At 39.7% G+C, this 17,661-nt stretch overlaps 1 pseudogene across 1 annotated transcript in view; it reads right to left on the bottom strand.

The window, feature by feature from the left end:
- Positions 1-4,562: 4,562 nt before the first annotated feature.
- LOC311185301 (trafficking protein particle complex subunit 4-like) overlaps positions 4,563-17,661 on the bottom strand; it is a 72,716-nt pseudogene continuing 59,617 nt past the window's right edge. Inside the window, exon 4 of the transcript in view lies at positions 4,563-4,795. The product of the transcript in view is annotated as a trafficking protein particle complex subunit 4-like (transcript). The remainder of the gene's footprint in view (positions 4,796-17,661) is intronic.

Genomic DNA, 17,661 nt, shown 5'->3' with positions numbered 1-17,661 from the left:
CCCAAAGCATGATTCCTGCCATAAGTGGACCTTCAAATATTTGTAGAAATGTATACACATATGTATACATACCCACACACGTGCATACATGAGTCAGATTAAGAAAAGCAGCATTTTAAATATTAATTTCCAATGGTGGTAGTTGTAAGAAGAAGACAAAATGATTAATGTTGATGAACACACATACCTTCAGAATGTTTATATGCAATCTCTGGAGATTTAACATTTATTTCTCTCATGCCAAGATTGGATGAAATTCCCTTGTTATATATCTTGATCTTTGACAGTTTCCATTGTTTACTTTGGAACTGGTTCTCAGGATCTAAATTTCCTACATGTAAACATGCCATATTTAGAAATTGTTTTGGAAGTCCTGATGTAATCTTTTGGAATTCAGTTTTCTGAAGTGAAGTCTGCTTTTGGCAAAAAATCCCAAAATTCTCCTTGGAAAATAAGGTTACTATGTACAGTTGAGGCATAATTCAAACAAGGTTGTTATACCATTCAAATTAAATTTGAAGAAATAGCGAACAGTCTGAATCTCTAATATGACAGAAATATAACTACCAAGTTTGGTGAGATCTTATTCTCAGAATATTATATTTAATTTGATTCAATTTTATTTAATTTAACTCACTAAACATTAATTTTGTACCAGACATTACATTAAGTGCTAGAAATACAAAGATGATTTAGATAAAATTCAGACGGACTGGTGTGGAAGATAAATGATTCAGTAAATCTAATCTCCATGAGAACAGAACTTTGGTTTGCTCACCCTGGCATTCCTTATGTCTAGAATAGGTTTGGGACATTGTAGGTATCTTATTCTGCTGAGGCTGTTATAACAGTATAGCTGAGGTTGTTTAAACAAACATCATTTTTTTCTCATGTCTGGAAACTGGGAAGTCTAAGATCAAGATGGCATCATATTTAGTGTCTGGTTGGGCTTGCTTCCTGGTTTGCAGACACCTGCCTTCTTGTTGGTCTTTTCTTGATGCAAGCTTTGGCGTAAGGACGGAGCTGGGTGGGGGTGAGGTGGAGAGATAGAGAGAGAAAGGGAAAGAGGAGCTAGCTCTTTCCTCTTTGTCTTCTCAGTAAGGGCACTAATATCATCAGGGGGACTCCACCCCCATGACATCATTTGAAACTACCTCCTAAAGACACCCTCTCCAAATATCATCATGTTGAGGATTAACACTTTAACGTATGAATTTTGGGGGGGGGGTCACAGACATGTAATCCATAGTATTAAGTGTTGAATTAATTACTTAGGAATATAAAAGAATGGATAGATTATTATGTTGGAAGAACATTGAACATTTTGGATTTTCATGTACTTGCATGACAAATATTCCTTACTAGGAAAACTGAGCATGCTTCTAAACCTATTCCCTCCATCATCCCTACTAGGTCAGAGAAGGTGACATTCTTTTCAAATTTTAAATTATACCCTGGTACATTTAGATAGATTCAGATGTAAATATCACATCTTCAAATAGTGTCTCAGGTCCATTTTCCTGCATTGGACAAAACATAAGTTAATACTCTCTTTAGGAGGGCTAAGTCTCTGGGAATTCTACTACAAGTATTGAATTCCTGGTTCTCTGTCCTGTGTCTTGTGATCAGGGACAGCTAGGTCTAGAAATTGTAGATCAACTGACACAGGCCACAGATAATTGTCTTTCTTATAAGTGCATCACCCAGAACAGGTGGGTTTCTCTGCTAGCAGAGTGAACACAAATAGAATTATAATAGTAACTGGTCTCCTAGCTGAAGTGACTAGAAGGTGGTAAGTTAATAAAGTGAGCTAAAAGTAGAGCCACAAAAAAGGGATGCATGTCAATATACATATTTTATTGAAATATACTATACAACATAGATTTACATATTTATTTAAAAAATATTTTGGTATAGAGTCCAGGATTTCTTTAAGTGCTAACTGTTCTGCTGATTGGATACTTGTTTTCCTGTCTCACATAAATTATGTTCTTAATGCATTCTCCATAATCTCCAGTATCAGTGTCTTTAAATTTGATAAATAACTTAAATATGGTTGGAAGGCATTCTGAGACAGAATTTTCTGTACTGCTATTATTTTCTTCAGTTCTATGATTATAAACCTCCTAATTCCTCTCCCTATGTCTACACTGAATCTTTCAAGACAATACAATCTTTTATATTAGTATTTCATTGTTTTATTAAATATTTTACCTTAATAGATTTTGGAATTGCAATAACAAGTACAACTGTCATAAACACAAACACAACTGACTCCCTGGGTTGGAGCAGAAAAGTAGTTGCTGCAGAGTAGTCATTTAACTATGTGTGGGAAATAGGCTTATAGATTTAGTACAAACTTTGCCTTGAGTGGCCTGCCAACTGTTACAAGTAGTAATCTACACTGTAAGACAACAAGAAACAACACATAAAACTTTTCTTGGGCAAGGATGTGTAGTTCATACTTTCAATATGGTATGTTATTTTAAGAAAAGGGAAAATATAGCACTTACTTAAGCTGGCTTGACAATTCAAAGGGGATTTATTTGTGCAAATAAACAGACTAGTGCAAAGAATACTTGATTTGGAGTCTGAAAACCTGGGTCCAAGTTTCAGCTCTGTCTCTTCCTCTTCCAGCCAAGTTGGGCTTTACTTGAACCATCTCAATGTGCCTATCTGTGTCTCTGAAAGTTGTACCTTGAATAAAGATTTAGATTTGAACTTATGCAAGTCCAAAATGATTATATTATAAAAGGTAATTCTGGAGAAAAGCATCAGTTTTATAGGCAATTTATTGTGTTGGTCTGGGCTCTCAGTTGTAAAGAATAATCATGGATGCTCAGTGATTAAGCAGAAAAAGTTTATCAGAAGGATATGGGAGTAAATTACAGAATCCTTGGGAGGGTTTCAGTGCCAAGATTAAGGCAAAGCTGCCAGAATCAAAATTCCAAACTGCTCTAGAACTAACCTTCAACTGCACCAACATTTAGATACAAACATTTGTACCACTTCTGCAGAAGCAAGTAAGTTTTATCACAGTGCTCATGGCACTGTTGTTAAGGGCTCAGTCTTGTAACTACTGCTCCCTACTGTCTCTGCATGTGTGTGCATGTATGTGTTTGTATAAGAAAGTGCAGAGAGAATGCTGAGAGAGAGAGAGAGCGCTAGCGAGCTAGCTGTTCTTTCTTGCTTGAATTACTAGACTCAGTCCAGTCCTGTGTGGGACAGTGTGCATGGGTCTCCTTTTAAAGCTTGGTTACAAGCTTGAGTCTAGTTATGAATAAAAGCTAAGAAAGCAAATACTTAGCATTTTAAACTGTGATAGCAAGCTCTTTTTTTTTTTTAAAAGAGATTTATTTTTATTTATTTATGTGTTGTGACAGGAACTTTGTTGCTGCTTTGTGATGGGAACACAATGAGGGATACAGCAATTGTGGAGCAGGTTTGCAAGGCAGGATTCTGGAACTTGAGCAGAAGTTCTTGTGCCACTTACTGAAATCATACAGGCTAGTAGAAGCTGATCTTGCGACAATGGTATGAGGAATAAGGTCCATAGGGTAGGATAGGAATTGGGGATAAGGTTTTATGAGGGACAGGGAAGAAGACATTGTGACAAACATCAAGAGACATTTGTGTCAGCAAAGTATGATGTTATGACAGGGAGAGTTATCCTGAGACCACCACGGAGATAATCATGTAATCAGGTCAACAGAGGCCTAGTCATCCCTGGGCCTATACCCCTTAGTCAAGGAATGCTCTGCTGTGATTTGCAGATAGCAAATGGGTCACAGCTGCCCATGAGTGGCCAGCGGCCAGCTAGTAGCCAGCTCATAGGAACACACGTTTATGCATACAAGAACTGGGGTGTAGGCCAGAGGTACAGGGTGGGGGTGAGAGGATTCTCCAGAGACAGAGCAGGGAGCAGAACAGACAGAGCTGCTGAAATACACTGTTGAGGGGAGCAGTGGGTGAGACAGGAGAGGTCTGCTGCACCATGTGGGTTAGCTCCCTAGCCAGAGATTGAACTCATGCCCCAGCAGCTGACAATAGCTTGATGGCACTGAAACTTAACCTGTGCACCACCAGGGAGGTCCTGATAACAAGCTCTTCAGATAGAAACATAGAAAGGAGTTTAGATTCTGAGTGGCCTAAGTGAATGTCTAACATCCACCTAGGCAGACAAAGCCATGTCAAGGCCACCACAAATTGCAGGAATCCTGAAAGAAAGCTGTTTACCTAAGTGAATATAAAGTGTCCAGAAAGGGGAATCAAGATCTCTGTCCTCCTTTTGGATGGCAAGTCAATGAATCCTCCCAACTTTGAGAGAATTCTATTATGGTGATGGCTGTGAATTATAATTTCACAATTGTTCTCAGGATTAGAAGAAGAATTGAGATGAGTGTCCACATCTTAATTAGCACTTTTTAAGGGTGATGAATGAACACTCTTATCTGCCTGCTGGAATGGAAATGGGAATATGTTGTATCCCTAATGGGATAATGGAGCAGAGCTACGGTACTTTAATTTCCCAATTTTAGTAGGATTTAGCAGCTGTGATTAACCTAACAAATCAAGGAGGGGATGGTTTGAAGGGATCCAAACAGCTGAGCCAACCTGGCACTTCTTCCTCCTGCATCCTTGAAGACCTCATCAGACAATGGCTGGGTTCCACTCTTGGTATACATCCTCTGTCCGACTTCCAAGTCAAGGCCCCAGTGATGCTGAATGCTGAAGTCAGCGCCAAGATTTTGTTGGCGGTGGTCCTCCAGTGTGCCCATGGAGGCTGTTTCTAATCCTATTTTGGATCAGAGTACAGAAGATCTCATTCAGAGATAACCAGCCAGCAGTTATTGTACCCAGGGTGACTTTTGGATTATCTGCCATTTATATGCATACAAATATTTATCGAACACCCACAGAGCTGGAACTGTGGGGTTAGACAGAGAGAGGGAGAGAGAGAAAGAGGAATGCAGAGCCTTCCTGGCCTCAGGAAGGTGACAGGAAAATACTCAGTTCTTGGTACACTAAAGGGAAGGAACTCTTTATATGTTAGTGTAACAGAAAATAGTTTTTATTTTTATATTGGGTCACTTTGGACTGTGAAAATTGTTCCTCCTCAGAGAGCTGGCGATGTCTGAGTGAGCTGATGAATCCTGAGCTTGCTTGTCACTGGTTAGTGGCTATAGATGGGGTTCCCAGGCCTCAGTTCTGTCTTCTGGAGTTAGCTACAGCTGAATTCCAAATCTCTGGGTGTCAATGCCAGATCAACTTGGAACAGCCCAGTTAGGTGTCTTTTAGTTGTCATTTTAAGGTTAAAATAATACTCTACATTTCAACTTCTGCCAGCCTGACTGCTCTGCGACTTATTTTGCTTTGTTTAAGCATATGGAAGAGTGAGCTCAGGTGGTCCAAAGAATTCTAATGAAGTCGAGTTTCTACTTTAATTGCTTTGTATTTGAGACTCTTTCCCTAAAGATAGAACTGTTTTCCCTGGTTCCTGCCAGCACTTCTATTGTAAAATCAAGAAAGTTCATTCCCCTGGCTTTCTACTCTGTAAAACAAATGTTTGATGCCATTGAGACTGATTCTAGGCATAGGCCTTAGGATGGTGTAAGGGCCGGACTGGGCACAGTGCAGGTTTTCTGATCCCATGCAGACCAGGTAAAGGAGGAGTCAGAGTCCTTAGTGGGTTTTTGCAGGTCTTTTATTGGGGTTCACCAGGCATATGGCAGGCAGGAGTGCTGGCTGGGGGGCTGGCAGGCTGGCAGGCTCCCAGCCCCCAGCAAGTCTTCACTCTATCTGGGCTCTCTGGCGTTCGTTCTGCTGCTTCTCGGCTTCTCTTTCGTTCTCGGCTGCTGCTGCTGCTGCTGCTGCTGCTGCTGCTGCTGCTTCTGCTGCTGCTGGCGTCCCCGTGACGCCGCCCTTAAAAGCACAGTCTTAGCCCAGGTGAATCCCATCTACCTATGCCCACACCCTATTCCAGGTGCCTGCCATCAGGCATGCATTCAGGACAAGGATCCATCATCTGTCCTGATGGCGGAAGGGCAGAAAAGCCTGATATTTTCTTTACCCTACAGTCCACCCACTCAGGGTTTTCTGCCATACAGTCTATACATATATATATACAATTTTCTAAGCAAACAAACAATGCAGCCATGGCCCACAAAAGCAAATACATCAAATATAACAAAATACAATATAACAAAATACAATAGAACACAAATAAGTCCAGGCAGGGCACCAACCTAGTGCAAAAGACAATTATTGGTACCAGCAGATAAGCCACCAAATCTGCTGCCGAAGGCACTGCTCATACGAGGGAGGGGAATCACTCACGGCATCTACTATATCACACCAGGAGCCGTCAGGCTTCCTGGCCTTCTCTGGCTGTAGTCTTGGCTACATGGCACACACAGCATCCACCCCCAGGATGCACTAGCTCTGGGATTGGCAATTTTATTCTGTTGGGGGTAATCGCCAACCCTCAGGGCTTCTGTCTGCAGTCGCTCCAACACTCGGCTTTCACAGCCACCAGTGCGACTCACAGACCCCTGCACTCAAGCCAACCCACTGCACAATCACATGGGTCGGGGTTCCAAACTCTGCATTCGGCTTGGGCTCCACCCCAAGCCACATTCCCCACCCGTCCCCCAAGGACGGGTTCCTCAGCTCCTTACCCTCACTCAAGAATGAGCAGGGCATCACCCACAGGTGATTTTACGAGACTCACAGTTCTTCAGCATACCCAGGCTGCTTAACAGCCGCTTAGGGCTTCTCAACTTAGCATCAGTACCAGCTTTTGCCTTCTTAGTTGGCTTTTCTCCTCCACCTGGCTGCTGGGCATGCACAGGCTGCTTTTGGCCATCTAGGCCCACTGGCCACCCCCAGATTCTCAAAAAAAAAAAAAAAAATAACCTGCCAAGGTCCTCCGCCTTCTGGCGGGATTGTCAGTCCAAGTTTATCAGTCCATGTCCATCAGTTGAAGTCCATTGGCCTCTCCTTGCGTCAGCAACGGCCTGCTGCCTCAGGGGTCACTGGCTGGTCCTTTCCGGTGTCATTGGCTGGTCCTTTCCGGTGTCGTTGGCTGGCCCTCTCGGGCGTCTCCTCCATGCGAGGTCTCGTCCCACAGCTCTGGACCGTATCCAACTTCTGTGCCGCCATGGCGCCTCCAGCGTCATGACAGGCAAACAGTCTGTTCTCCTTAGTCCCTCCAGGTCTTCGGAGGGCTCCAATACCCGTCTACATGGATCCTGCCGACTACGCCAATTGTAAGGGCTGGACTGGGCACAGTGCAGGTTTTCTGATCCCATGCAGACCAGGTAAAGGAGGAGTCAGTGTCCTTAGTGGGTTTTTGCAGGTCTTTTATTGGGGTTCACCAGGCATATGGCAGGCAGGAGTGCTGGCTGGGGGGCTGGCAGGCTCCCAGCCCCCAGCAAGTCTTCACTCTATCTGGGCTCTCTGGCGTTCGTTCTGCTGTTCTCGGCTTCTCTTTCGTTCTTGGCTGCTGCTGCTGCTGCTGCTGCTGCTGCTGCTGCTGCTGCTGCTGCTGGCGTCCCCGTGATGCCGCCCTTAAAAGCACAGTCTTAGCCCAGGTGAATCCCATCTACCTATGCCCACACCCTATTCCAGGTGCCTGCCATCAGGCATGCATTCAGGACAAGGATCCATCATCTGTCCTGATGGTGGAAGGGCAGAAAAGCCTGATATTTTCTTTACCCTACAGATGGGGAGAAGATTCTTCTTTGGTGAAAATTCTTTTTTTAAAAAGTAATTTTTAAATTGAGGTATAATGGATATATGTTATTATATTAGCTGTATGGCACAGTGATTCCATATCTGTATATGTTGCAAAATGATCACATAATGAGTCCAGTTAACAAACATCTGTCACCATACATAGTTACAAATTATTTTTTCTTCTGATGAGAACTTTTAAGGTCTACTTTCTGAGCAGTTTTCAAATATGCAACATGGTATTAATTATAATCACCACACTATATATTACAGCTCCATGACTTTTTTTTAATAACTAGAAGCTTGTATCTTTGATCCCTTTCACCATTTTGCCAACTCCACCCTTACCTCTGGGTAATATTCATCTGATGATAATTCTTGAGCAAAAATTTGGGTCTTTTATGAGGTAGAATATAGTATGGAAGGTGGTGTGTGATGAAACTGAGCATTCTCAAATTGGTCTCTAAGTTCCTTGAAGTCAGGGATGAAGTCTCATTCAGTTTGTGTCCTTTTATTAGCCAGCCTAATACCTTGGCACTCAATATGTTTTGGGAATGGCTGAAACACCCTTCCTGGGTGTGGAGGGTGGGCCCTTCGACTGCACAGAAATGCTTAATGAGAATATTCTTGTTCCTAGCTATGTTCACAAATCTTTTTTCACTTGGGACATCACTGGTGACATTGATATTTTGTGCTAATGATTTGGTGTTCTTAGAAAAGAAGAAAAGGGTACTTTCTAGCTTTATGACCAGGTCTGGGGATCCTGTGACTGTGTTGAAGATTCCCAGGATTGTCCTGACTACATCTATTGTCCCCTCGTGAGAGCTGAGGTCTTGGATGGGGGCATGATATGCAAATAGAGTGGTGGAGTGTGCGTGAGTGAATGAGTTCTCCCCTCTATCTATTCATAATGGAATCCCAGTCTTAATGGGAGAGAGGCAGTTATGAATCCAGCTAAAAATGATCACCTTTCTGAATATCTTGTGCCAGTCAATAAAATTTATATTGGGATTCATGGCAAGCTTTTCAGTTTCTGATATAAGTATTGTCCCTTCCTCCTTGCCATTTTTTTTCTTTTCTTCCTGAAACAATGACATGAGGCTTAGGAGTCATCTTTTTTTACAATGAGGACTAAATCCAACAAGCAAGGGATGGTAGAGCAGGAAGCAAAAGACTGGGTCATTGACAATGTATGTGAAAAACTGCAGCAGCTCCAGACTAATTTATGCTTTTTATTATGTGAAAAATATAAACCTTGTGGTCAAGGCTTCTATAAATCAAGTTTTTGTTCCTTTTAAATGAATGTTATTCTTACTGATCCAGGTGGCATCTTCAGACCTTGAAATTAATAAAATATTGAAAGCTGAAGTAGAAGCTAACAATAACCTTTGTTTAATGGGTAAATTAATAACCTTCTAAAGTAGGGTATTTAAGAGATCTGTCGTAAATAGTTTATTTTTCCTTTCTTCATGCTGGTTCTTTGCAAAGTAAACATGCTTTTTAAATGAGAGGATAGCACGTTTCCAAATTATTTCCCCAGGAAAGTTTTAATCTAAAGCATAGGTAGTGCTCATTATGTTTTTGGGAATTATAATGTTGATAAAGTTGACTGATAAAGAAATTTTAATATGGACAGTAAAACATTTGTGAATCCATCATTATTCAGGGGAGAATGGGCTGTAGTTTTAAACACCAACACTACCTATACAGGCAAATATATACATAAGTGGACAAGGATGATTCCTCTAATTCCTTTGATTGTGACCCTGGGACCAGCATCACCTGGGAGGTTGTAAAGAGAATGCAAATTCTTGATTCCTATTACAGACCCACTGATTTGGAAATACTAGGGAAGGGGTTTAATAATCTGTGTTTTAACAAGCCCTCTAGGTGATTCTGATACAAACTAAAGATTGAGAATCACTGCTTTAGATTAATTTCCATACAAAAAGCCAACCAGGACTGTCTCCTCCTCCCCTCAGTTCTAGGGTCATTAACATCTTTCTGATTTGTGTCTTGGTGACCATCTCCAGAGGGACTATCCTGTGATGCTAGATTAAGAAGTTCACATTCTGCTTTTTAAATCAATGCAATGTAAGGTGTAGTTTCTTCCTCCCAAGAGCCCTTAGGTGAACCATTAATATCATGTTTTTAAACCTGAGTTAATCTTTACCTAGGGGAGATCAGTTTGAAGCAACTGACCTCTTTTTATTCATCTTTACTCTAAAAAAAGCACTCAGATTCATAATAAAGCTTTTTTTTTCATTTAAAAGGATTTCTCAAAGTTAAAAAGTTGAACTCGCTGCCAGTAATCCAGAGTATAAACAATCTAGCATTAGCTCATTTGCTATTAACTATAAGTAGACAAGAGGAAAACATAGCAAATAAATCTTTCTGGGTAAGCTAAGATTATTTGCTGGTTTAAACACAGCCAAAAAGTTAACTCTAAATTCAATACACACAAAAAGCAATTAACATTTGGGGAGTTTTGTTTGTATGTTTACTTATACTAGCAACTATCAAAATCAATGACATTTCTTCCCACACAGAAAGTCTTTATAAGAAATGTATGCACCTTTAAGTTGAGTCTAATTTGATTTATTCTGGAAGGGAATGTGTTAAATCTTCCCCTTCTTCATGATTATATTATAATATTTTCATCCAGAAGATAGAAGCAGGTACATGCAAAAGAGAAATCTGCAAAAGAAAAGAACAACTGGAGCTGCCAAACTTTTGACTGAGATGTTTGACTTAGAAATAAAGTTACTTTCTAATTTTAGCATAAGGATGTTTTTCTTAAATATATTTGTGGGTATTTGCAGGTGTGGTGAGGTGTGTGGGAATGTGTTTCAGCTAAAAATAGAGAGTAGTAGCTTCTATATATTGAATTAGGGTTCAATATATAATTAATATATATGACTATAACAATCTGCTGTGACAATGTAGTTAAATGAACATAGTTAACCTGGATCTCTTTAATTGTGGGATAGCTATGATATATTGGTAAACTTTCATGTTGCTCTATTTCCTAGAATCTGGAAAACTATTATTTTATTGAGGACTCAAATACATATGTCAAAGTCTGTAGTAGCCTATGTCTTAAATGATGTATGTAAGGTAAATTGTTTTCAGGTTTTTCTGCCCTCCCACCATTAGGATTGCCCTGCTTGATGGGGCACCTGCATTTTGTTACATAGTTAGAGGTATATTATTTACTTCTGTGGGCCATGGGAGCAGTATTGAGATAGTCACCAAGAGAAGTGGAGGCAGGAGAGAGAACTGGAGAGAAGGGGAGAAAGAACGCCAGAAAAGCACAGAGCGAAGACTTGCCATGGTCCTGGAGGCCTCCTGGCCTCCTGGTCCCCCGGCACCCCTGCCTGCTGTGTACCTGGTTGCTGCATTACATGTAAAAGCTCAATAAAAGCCTGAGAAAGCCACCGAGGGCTCCAGGACTCCTCCTTTACCCCAGTCTGCTCAGATCATGAAAACCTGCTCTGTCCCTATCCTGCCACTACAATATACCTACATGCAATTGGTAACTACCCATAGCACCATGAGTACCCATGCTAATCCCATCATTAAATATGTTAACAATCACTTCTGAGAAAGTACAACCCTGAATAGCGTGCTTCAGGGAAAGTATGACCATGAAAAGTGAGTGAGAGTAATTGCTCCAGCTTGTCTGGAATCTGAAAATATTTTCACTATTGGACACGACCCAATAGGTAAGAACATAGCATTTTGAAACTCTTCTGGAAATCCTAATAATAGAAAGTGATGTTTGGAATAGGAGAAGAGAAGAACATTCAGTGTGCAGAACTATACTACAGATTAAACTTAAAAAATGGTAGGTCAGAGTGAAAGGGAAGCAAAGATGTTAAGGGTATCAGATAATCCCAAATGGGCATCTCTGGTTCAGATTTTACCCATCTGCTGGGCCAGATGTACCACTTGCATAGATCCTATTCCCAGTTGTCTTCCTTCATTGCCATGCCTCCTATTTTATAGAGACCTTCTGTTGATGGTGATAAAGAATTTGAATCTAATAATCAAACTACCCTGCTGTAAAAGCATTTATGCCACAGGGACCCAGTTCCAGAAAGGGTAACTTTGATGCTCAGGTGTAAAGTACTTCTGAGTATACAAATACACAGAGAAGAAAAACCCATAGCAGTAATTTACTCGACCTATGTAGACTTGTGCAAAGAACAAAGATACATTAATTATTTTGCTGACCAAGATGACTCTACACCGAGTTGATCTAAACTATGCTGATAGTTCTTCCTCCTTATTGCTCGTTACTTGGAAACCAAGGAATAGTTGAATCTTTTATTTGCCAATGTTCAAGGAAAATACCACAGTTCTGTTTTTAGCATGTGTGAATAAGATCAGCTTTCTGAGTGAAAAATTCAGATTCATGATACGAATGAAGTTAGCCAGTGGTTTTCAAATTACCATCGGCAAGGCCTCTCAGGGACAGTAAGCTCAGCTAGGGAAGGGGCCTTTCCACTCTTCCTTTTGGAGCAATTATTTTTCTGCTTTATAATCTGATTTCTGATATGATTGATGATAGTGCTCCAATGCACTACATAAGTTGTGAACATCTTGGTGCAATGATTATTTGCTAAACAAAATAATTTCTAGTGCTCGTGAAGTGATTCAGATAAAGACTCAGAGTCTCTGGAACACTACTTTTCCTAGATGCTTGGAGTCTTTCCTATCAGTCCTTGGTGACCAGGATTCTTTGCTCATTACTCTGTTTTTTATTTTTCCTCAAGGCTCTATAGAGATTCACATGACTTAGTCAGTTTGGTTCTTCTCTCTCTCCTGGTGGGGATTAAAGTTAATGAGTTTGAACTTCCAAGTGTGGACATACTCCATGTTCTTCACAGAAGGTTTGTGGATATCATTCACATCAAACAATGTGACTGGATTGGAAGGTGGGGAGTGCCATCTAATTCCTCAATTTAGGTATCTTTTAGACCTTAGCTCCAATACTTCAGGATACATATACTCACACATATAATTATTAGCTCCTTTGGATTTTCAAAATATCACCTTTCTATTGTGTTTATCTCTCCTCAGCTGTCACTTAGCAACTTGCTGTCACAGATGCATAAACACAATGGTAGAATCAAAACATTGCCCCTTAACTGGACCTACCTTGTCAGACAGTCACATAATTCACACGATCTTTTTTTTCCTATTGTTCTCCTGCTTCATAATCTGAAGCCAAATGGGTTGTCTAAGGTAGATTCAGCTCTCACTGCCACAGAAAGCGTTAAGTACCATCACAGCTGCTCTGCTCACTGTTTTGCTCCCTTGTCACTTGATCCTATGTACCAACTGGATGGAATGGCTGAAAAATAAAAATTAATTTTTTAGCTGGTTGCTTTGCCTAGTCGGTTCATTTGCCTAATACCAAGACACCAATTTGGCTATTTTTATCTTTTATATTTCCCCTTTTCTTATAAAGCTGAATTTTTGGCATGGGCATGATTGTCGCAAAGCTATAACCTATATTTGTGACCTGTCAAATGATGAACTTGTCATTTTCAAGTAGCTGATAAGGGAAACATAATACAGCAACATTTCTCAAAGATGGGGAAAAGTCTTCAAAGGAATAGATCCTCTACATGTCAAAGGACAACTTAAATTTTATATTAGACTTCTCTGGAAATAAAAACTGCAAATGAATAAATCAGCTTTGAAGTGATTTTAAATGTGTCCAAGATGAGGAAGTTTTTACTTTACTTGACAAGGAAATAAAGAGAGAGAATAGATTATTCAATGGACTGCTGATACGGCTTCACATCCACTCTGGCAGGTGCACTGTGCTCAAATATACATAATAATACTTTAAATGTAAATAAGGTTAATGAATTTTAATATTCCTCTGAATTGTGTATTCATTCTGCCATTTGCATAGTGACTTATTTCTCAAGTCCTTTTGTAAATATTGTAATGAAATAAACATAAGCGATGAGCACAAAGGAGTGCATACAATTAGCTCAGCAGACAGCTCTCCATGAAGGCAAATTGAAATAATATCACAGGATCGCAGAAGTCAGGATAGATGAGTCACAAACGTAAATCAGCTGATCCCCTTTTCTAGCAGTGGATTATTTTGTTTAGGAGGTTTTCAAAAAAGTAACTTGGTTCAAATTTGTGTGCCTCAAATGACAAAGTTTCTGACCTACCCTTTAGTAAAATCTTTGCTGTGCTTCCGTTGAAGCTATAGAAGTCATGGGGATGTGGTAAAAGGGTTGAAGGGTGCCTACCCAAGACACGGTGGTCCCCAGACTTAATCTGGAAAGCCTTACAGGACAGAGCAAGACTCACTTCCCTCAGCACAGCTTTCACTTTTACTACCACCAATTTTAATATACCTTTTTTTTTTTTTAAAAAAAAAAAGATTACTGGTCTCCATCACCATTGTTCTCTTGGCAAAGATAAATCAGGTAGATTTGAGCACTTGCTGATTGAGAGTGCTGTTTAAATTTGAGGTGATTAATGAAGATTGTTAAACTTTCTGCTTTTTTAGTGAATACATTGTACATGCGCTTTCATGCTGTGGTTCCCATGTGGTACCCTGCCTAGGCTATTGCAGGATTGCACCATGGGTTCTGGGGCATGTAGAGCCCAGATGCTGGAATCAGGACACTCATTCAATTCCTGTGTGAAGCAGGAATATTAATAGTAGCTATACCACAGATTTATTGAGTGGTTAAATGAGTTACTACATGTAAAATGTTTGGAAGAATGCCTGGTATTGCTAAGTGCTTATAATTTCAGCTCTCACTGGTCCTCTGCCTGAAATGACCTTTTTTTTCTCCTCTATAAAGCTTTTTCACACTTGGAGTTAAAGATTGCTATTCCATTTCTTCAGCCTTGTAATTCATGGCAGCGTTCATTGCTTGATACATTTCACATATTTCTATTATTACATAGTATTTGTCAGGGTGTTTTAAATTTAGTCCCCAAATATTTCTCTTATTCCAAAACTAAGCTATAAATTCTTTGATGGCTGGATCACATTTTATTCAGCAATTTATCATTCCTCAGCACCCAAAATAAGCCCTAAATATAGCAGGTGCTTGACACTTGTTTGTTAAACATATAAGGTATAAGCATTCAATTTTTAAAGAAGTCTGGCTGAACATGTACTGCATCCTGCTGTTACTCTGGATGTGAGACACTCCGGATAAAGAGAATGATTATTGCTCTCTGTTGACTGTAAGATCTATGTCATTTGTGAGTGCAACTGTGCTATAATAAAGTGGGAAAGACCAGGCAGATGCAGCTAGATGGGGCTGGGCTTCTGCATTTAATTTAGCAACTGAAGTCCACCCTACTGAGATCTCTGGCTGCCCATTCATTTTCAGTAGACTTTACGTATTTGGGGAAATCCCCACATTATGAATTTCAGTGTCCTTTGCTATTAGGATATAAATATGGATTCTCAACTTCCAATTACATAGGACTATGTGAGACGGGTTGAAAGAACAAGAGGAAACAGGGCATTACTGATATCCATTGTCTGGTTTGCATGGCTGTGGATGCAGCCATGACTTTCAGGTGTGGCAGAGGTGGTAAGAAGTAGCATTTGTCCTAGAAGTGGTAGTAAGTAAAGTTAAGTCTTGGTAGTAATTCATGCAAAGAGCATGTATCCTCTGTGGGCTAGTCTGTGGCATTTGGGGGGCACTTTCCTGGAAATTGATATTCTATAGTCTCCCTACAACTTGTAAGTCACCTAATATGCCTTAATGAAAGTGCCTTTTTTGCTTAAATTAGCCAGAAGGGATTTGGTTGTTTTCCAATGGAAACCCTGACTAATAGACTTGCTGTTGAATTAACTAGTCTAGGAATTTCAGGGGCTAGTGGTGATAATACTGTAGATCTGTGGATGTAAAATTAGAGCAAGAAATCAGTAGGTCCCTTTAGATGTGGCAATCATCAGCTGTGGAAACAACATGAAAAATCATTGATTTCAGTTATTTTCAGTGGAATTTTTTTGAAAAAAAAAATCAGTTTTTTTTTTTATTTATAAAAGACTTGACCCAGATAGTCTGAAAGGAGTCTTCAAGTTCAACCAAGTAACATATTCTTTTCTACAATCATTGGAGGTTGCAGAGCAGGAGGGTGAGTTAGAATGTCATTTGATGTCTGCCTAGACTCTTGAAAGCAAATTGGTTCCAATCAAAAGAGGGAGCTAGAATCAGGAAACTAGAAGGCTGAAATGAAATGAGGTGAGGTTGCCAGGGGGAAAATTATCTAGCATAAGAGGTCAGGAAGAGTTCAGTTAGGGTTTTCTGAAGGAGAAAAAGATTGGGAGAAAGTAAAGAGATCAGAAAATTGTCATAAGAATAATAATAACATTAAAAATGGGGAAGAATTAAAAGATATGATTATCAGCTGTCACTATTTTAACTGACAAAGCTGGTTAATTGCCCGTGTAATCCTAGTATATAATTTCCCACCTAGTATACTTCACTCATGAGAATCATAAATGAATTGCATATGTTACTTTCATTAGACTGCTAGAGAACATGAATCTAAGCAGTGGTTTTGACTTAGAAGGAACAACAATGTTAAAAACTAGACTGTTTTCACTGGAAAGGGTCTCTGGGTTGAGGTGGTTTTATTTTTTTTAAAGAGTTGGGATTGAAGACTGCAATAATCTCTTCTGTCTCTTCATTATTCAGATACAAAGTTAAGGACAAGTAGTCTAAATGGCTTGACCCAAAACAGGTTTCTTGTAAAACTTGTGACATAAACATCAGGAAATTCAATATTAGCCTCATTTTGTAACAAATAAACAACCCTCATCTAAGTCTAGAAAAATCCTCCTCCTTAAGTATACATTCAAGTTCTCTTCTCCCCTTTATTTATTCTATTTTGAACATTTGGAAAAAAAGACAATGATCTCCAAGCATATTCTGATCCATGTGGGAAAGAGACAAAGCCTAAACAAATTGCAAGGATGTTTCTTTAACCCCCTCTTTTGTTTTTTGTCCTTCATTCCTGGATTCTTGACAGATGCCAAATGCAAAGAACAGCAGGGTGAGTGCAGAGGCTTTCTCATTTAAAGCTTGGGCATATTTAGATATTTCTTCAAAATATTTTAGTCTTGCAAACATTGGCAAAGGAAGGTTTCCCTTTCCTTGTTTTTCAATTATATAGATTTTTTTTTTCAGTTTACACTAGGGGATTTCTTTTTCTTTGTGTATATTTAGATTTTTTTAAAGTATGGATTTTTACACAGAATTATTTGAACATTTTTTAAAAAAGATTTTTATTTATTTTTTATTTTTGTGTATAAGAGCTGGGGTGTAGGCCAGAGGTGTGGGGGATGAGAGGATTCACCAGAGACTGTGTGGGGAGCAGAGCAGGCAGATTTACAGAAATAACACTGCTGAGGGGAGCAGTGGGAGAGACAGGAGAGGTCTGCTGGGCTTTATGTGGCTTTATGTGGGTTAGCTCTCTGGCCAGGGATCCAATCCCTGATCCAAAGGGATTCAGGCCTTTGCGGTGGGCCCCTGTTGTGGTGGGCCCCTGTTGTGGTGACAGTGTTGAATTTTAACCCATAGGCCACTAATTCTGTTAGTATTTCTAACAGAATTCTAAGAGAAGATACTTTTTAAAAAATACATTTATTGAGATAACATTGATTTATAACTTTATGTTTTAGGGTATAGAATCACTCCTCTACAAATATATATTATCACATCACACCCACCACCAAAACCCACTGATTTACTTTCGCCCTCTTTTTCTCCTTGTCCCACCTCCTCCTCCTCAGGTAGTTTAAGTTCCTCAGTCAGATTTCAGGGGTTTGCTTTATTTTGATTTTGCTTATTTCTTATTGTTCCTTTTCTTTGATTTTTATAGTCACAGAAGAGTGAGAGCAACTAGTATTTATCTTTT

Source organism: Talpa europaea (genome assembly GCF_964194135.1).
Source record: "Talpa europaea genome assembly, chromosome: 1".
Classification (NCBI taxonomy): Eukaryota; Metazoa; Chordata; class Mammalia; order Eulipotyphla; family Talpidae; genus Talpa; species Talpa europaea.
Note: the sequence above shows the minus strand (reverse complement) of the source record. Positions and strands in the feature narration are given on the sequence as shown.